Consider the following 5,654-nt stretch of genomic DNA (forward strand, 5'->3'; position numbering starts at 1 on the left):
TGGAGAGCCCTCATTTTTCCAGACCCCTTGACTTGGGCTCCCTCTGTTTTTCATGGCAGGAAGCCTGGCCTCTGACTTGGCATTCTTGTATCCACAAGGGGATGGGGGTGAGGGATGGGTGGGAGGCCTAGAGCACTACTGGGTTAAGCCTCTCACCTGGCTGACCATCCTTTATCCTCCTGGTGGGTCAGGAATAGAATCAGAGCTGTGGCCAGATGTGGAATTTTGGGGGATTTCCCTATGTCTCCCTGCCATATGAGTTCTGCAGAGGGACAGCATACCGTAGATATCAGGTTAGGGTGGAGCGAGTGCTCCTAGGCAGCCTCAAGACCTCTCAATGGGAGGGCAAGCTAGGAACTGAAGTGGAAAGCCAGCTCCAAGGATGCTTTTCTTGAGCAGAGGAAAAGCTGGAGATTAACCCTGCAGAGTCCCAGAACATCAAAGTTCTGCAGAAAGATCTGGAATGATTTGCCAAGCCCTGAGGCAGAAGAGGATCACTCTAAGATATACCCAGGCCCACGTGTGGCTCACCCTGAAGATTCTTTTGGGAAGGTGTTTCACCAAATAACCTTATCTGACCCTTTGAGCCTCAGTACCTCAGTTTCTACAACACATGTAAGCTTTGGCCCCTGCTACAAAAGTGGATAGTGGAAGCTGACAACAACGAAAATCTGCAGGAGATATACAAAGTAGGGATCCTTGTGCAGGCCCGAAAGAGCAAGTGAACAAGTCTGGAGAACCCTGTGAAGTAACCTGGAGAACATGCTCCTGTAGTGCCTGAAACTCACCGACGTGCAGATCAGCCCCATTGCCCAGCAGCTGGGGCATGAGAAGAATGTGGTCTGACTGGACTTATGCAATGGTCATCAGCAGGGACTACTGGCCAGGAGAGGATTTTGAGGCTGCTGGGTCTCTTTTTTCAAGGGTACCAGTATCCTTTCTTCCAGGACCAGGGCCCAGCTAGGTACCCCTGCCTATGGGATTCACACTTCACTACCCTATACTCCTTGATTCATTTCCCTGAGGGTGGAGCCTTTCCCTCAGGGTCTGTCACCACTCTAGGCTCTCCCATGCTTTCAAACTGAGGTGTTGGCCCTTCCCAGGAATAGGGGTGGGGGACAGAGGAGAGGGGAGAGCTAGGGAACAGTACCTGGGGTTTGTCCCAGGGCTTTGGGATCAAGTTCTTCATTCACTGAGAAAGGATTTGGGAACACAAAAGATGTAGGGGCTAGGAGTTTGGGGGGATTAGTTGGAGGCAATTCAAAGTTCAAGGATCCTTTTTTTTTAATCCTTGAATCACTCATCACTTTGTTCTTAAAGAAGCCTGGGACACAATAAACCAAAAAGTCCATTACAGAATGCTGGTCATGAAAAGTGTAGCTTCCATCTGTTACCATCCATGACCAGCCAAAGTCCCCACAATATTATTGATTATTCCCGCTAGGCTGTACTTTTCATTCTTGTGAGTTATTTATTTTATTCGCCAGATATTGTACCTTTCAGCCCCTTCACCTACTTCCCTGATCCCTCCACTCCCTTCCCCCTGGAAGCAGGTATTTATCTCTGTATTTATGAGTCTGTTTTTGTTTTTTGTTTGTTTCAGTGTGTTGATTAAATTCCACATAAAAGTGAAATCTTTTGCAATGTCTTAAAGATATGCCATACTAGTCCATATAGATCTCTTTGTTTTTCTTATACTCCATGTACTCACTTAAATATATACTAAAATAAATATCTCCATTCCTCTTCATGTTATTACTTTTTTCTGTAATGAAGAAATTTATAATTGTGTGTTTGTGAATATGTGCAGGTATGAGTTGATAGGAGAGGAATTGTTAGGAATGTATTTGAGTCAATGGTCAGATAGCTAAATGTTGAATTTCATAGTTATTGCCAAATTGTTGTCCTTGAGATTGTACTAATAGCTACCCTGCTGCTCAGTCTGTGAAAGTACTTCTGTCCATATTCTCCACAACCACTCACAGATACATATTCATGGTATAAGGCAACCAGAAAAATTGCAATCTTTCTCATATTATTGAGTTTGGGTAACTTTTCATGTGTTTAAGGAATCATCTATTTTTTTTTTGTCTATTTTGGGTAATTGTTGATCTTTTCTATACTGTTATTAGTGAGTACTGTCCTTTACTGAAGAAATTATCTCCTCCACTGTTGTATAAGTATTTGATATTTTTCTGTTATTGAACTTGTGATGTGTTTTAATACTTGTATACATTATAGAATGCTTTTGGCATGTGAGTAATGTCCTTATTAATTTAATATTAAATTATTTTTGGCTTATATATCTTCCTTAAAAAGACTTTCCCCATTTCATTCATACCAAAATATTCTTCAATTGCTTTTATAGCTCTTAATTTTAAAGCTTTGTTGAGCTCATATAACTTACATTAAAACTTTTGATCCATCTAGAATTTATTTTTTTATAGGCATTAAAGAGGTATGGATTTTTTAGTTGGTTTTCAAAATTGCAGTGTTTTTAAAGTTTCATAATTTTCTTTTTGTCATTGACTTGAAGTCCTATTATATCTAAAGCTCCATATACACTAGGATCCCATCTAAGATTTAATTCTATTTCATTGATCTCTATTCCTGTCCCAGTTGGTACACAATAAAATTGCTTTCATATGTAAAACATTTTGTATATACCTCATTTTTTATTCAAATTTATGTCTATGCTTATATATTTACATTTCAAAGAAAAGTTTAAAATAAAAAATGGTTTTACGCTGAAATAAAATAAATAAGTTTAACATTAATGGAGGGCATGTATTGCATGGAGCACCAGGAGCGGTGTGTAAACAATAAATTCTGGAACACTGAAAAGAAAAAAAACATAATGGGAAATAATAAATTGACAAATTAAAGTAAGTTTAAATAAAATAATTTTAAAATAAGTTTAAAATAGTTTAGATACAAGACAGTATTATTTTTAAGAAGATCCCATGCAAATATTATTTATTTAAAATAATACTGTCTTGTAAGAAAGCCCAAATTAATGAAATTATGAATGAAAAGGGAGAGATCACCACTAACACCAAGGAAGTAGAAACAATCATCAGAAGTTATTATCAACAGTTATATGCCAATAAGTTAAGCAACCTAGATGAAATGGATGCATTCCTGGAAAACTATAACTGAAAAAATTGAACCAGGAAGAAATTGACAACCTGAATAGACTGATATCTAGTTATGAGATTGAAGCAGTGATCAAAAACCTCTCAAAAAACAAGAGCCCAGGACCTGACAGATTCCCTGAGGAATTCTACCAAACTTTCAAAGAATAAATAACACCCATTCTCCTGAAGCTGCTTCAGAAAATTGAAGCAGAAAGAAAACTTCCAGACTATTTTTATGAAGCCAGCATTACCCTGATCCCCAAACCAGGCAAAAATCCCACCAAAAAGGAGGATTTCAGACCAATATCACAGATGAATATGGATGCAAATATTCTCAACCAGATACTAGCAAACAGGATCCAACAGCACATTAAAAAGATTATCCACCATGACCAGGGGGATTCATCCCTGGGTTACAGGATGGTTCAACATTTGCAAATCAATCAATGTGATAGAAGAAATCAATAAGAGAAGAGAGAAGAACCACATAGTCCTCTCAAATGATGAAGAAAAAGCATTTGACAAACTCCAGCATCCGTTCCTGATTAAAATGCTTCAGTGTATTATGGAATCAGAAGAGACCCTAAATTTCTAAGGAAATGTTGAAAAACAAAAATAAAACTGGGGCATTAAATTATCTGATTTCAAGATTTACTACAAAGCTGTGATCACCAAGACAGCATGGTACTGGCATAAAAACAGACACATAGACCAGTGGAACAGAGTAGAGAGCTCAGATATGGACCCTCAACTCTATGTTCAAATAATCTTTGACAAAGCAGGAAAAAATATACAGTGGAAAAAAGACAGTGTCTTCAGTAAATGGTGCTGAGAAAAATTAGACAACTATATGTAGAACAATGAAACTCTACCATTCTCTTACACCATACACAAAGATAAACTCAAAATGGATAAAAGACCTCAATATGAGACAGGAACCCATCAGAATCCTAGAGGAGAACATAGGCAGTAACCTCTTTGATATCAGCCACAGCAACATCTTTTAAGATATATCTCCAAAGGCAAAGGAAACAAAAGCTAAAATGAACTTTTGGGACTTTATCAAGATCAAAAGCTTCTGCACAGCAATGGAAAGAGTCAAGAAAACAAAGAGGCAACCCACGGAATGGGAGAAGATATTTGCAAATGACACTACAAACAAAAGGTTGATATCCAGGATCTATAAAGAACTTCACAAACTCAACACACACAAAACAGATAATCATGTCAAAAAATGGGAAGAAGATATGAACAGACACTTCTCCAATGAAGACATCCAAATGGCTATCAGACACATGAAAAAATGTTCATCATCACTAGTCATCAGGGAGATTCAAATGAAAACCACATTGAGATACCACCTTACACCACTTAGAATGGCCAAAATTAGCAAGACAGGAAACTACATGTGTTGGAGAGGATGTGGAAATAGGGAACCCTCTTCCACTGCTTGTGGGAATGCAAGTTGGTGCAGCCTCTTTGGAGAACAGTGTGGAGATTCCTCAAGAAATTAAAAATAGAACTTCCCTATGACCCTGCCATTGCACTACTGGGTATTTACCCTAAATATACAGATGTAGTGAAAGAAGGGCCATCTGTACCCCAATGTTTATAGGAGCAATGGCCACAGTTGCCAAACTGTGGAAAGAACCAAGATGCCCTTCAATGGACAAATGGATAAGGAAGATGTGGTCCATATATACTATGAGTATTATGCCTCCATCAGAAAGGATGAATACCCAACTTTTTTGGCAACATGGACGGGACTGGAAGAGATTATGCTGAGTGAAATAAGTCAAGCAGAGACAGTCAATTATCATATAGTTTCACTTATTTGTGGAGCATAAGAAATAACAGGGAGGACATGGGGAGATGGAGAGGAGAAGGGAGTTGATGGAAATTGGAAGGGGAGGTGAACAATGAGAGACTATGATCTTTAAAATACAACCTGAGGGTTTTGAAGGGGCAGGGGTGGGAGGTTGGGGGAACCAGGTGGTGGGTATTAGGGAGAGCACATATTGCATGGAGCACTGGGTGTGGTGCAAAAAACATTGAATACTGTTACGCTGAAAAGAAATAAGAAAAAAAAGAAAAAAAAAAGAAAGAGGAAAAATGCAAAGATTTAAATAAAAAAAATATATATATATAGCTATTTAGTGTTTCCAGTACTTGTCCTGTTTTCCTGAGTCTTTTTCTACGGTAAATAGCTTTGCAGTGAAGTTTTAGAGATTTTCTAATATGAGTTTTTAGCAGTGCAATTGTTTGATCAGTTGGTAGATGTATTTAAAATTTTTGATGTTCATAGTTATTGCCCAAGTGCCATCCATAAGCTTGTACCAACCCATGTTACTTCCCTCAGTTTAGAGTTTGTACACATTCTCAACAAGAAGTTCTTGATGAATATTTATAATATTTGTAATTCTGGGTTTTTTAAAGATTTTATTTATTTGATAGATAGATAGAGAGATCACAAGTAGGCAGAGAGAGAGGTAGAGAGAGTGGAAGGGAAGCAGGATC

General features: G+C 38.1%; 1 pseudogene; it reads left to right on the forward strand.

Moving 5' to 3' along the window:
- The first annotated feature begins 215 nt into the window (after nt 1-215).
- LOC132008507 (POU domain, class 5, transcription factor 1-like) lies at nt 216-1,085 on the forward strand (annotated as a pseudogene).
- Nucleotides 1,086-5,654: the final 4,569 nt, after the last annotated feature.

Source organism: Mustela nigripes, unplaced genomic scaffold (assembly GCF_022355385.1).
Source record: "Mustela nigripes isolate SB6536 unplaced genomic scaffold, MUSNIG.SB6536 HiC_scaffold_148, whole genome shotgun sequence".
Taxonomy (NCBI): Eukaryota; Metazoa; Chordata; class Mammalia; order Carnivora; family Mustelidae; genus Mustela; species Mustela nigripes.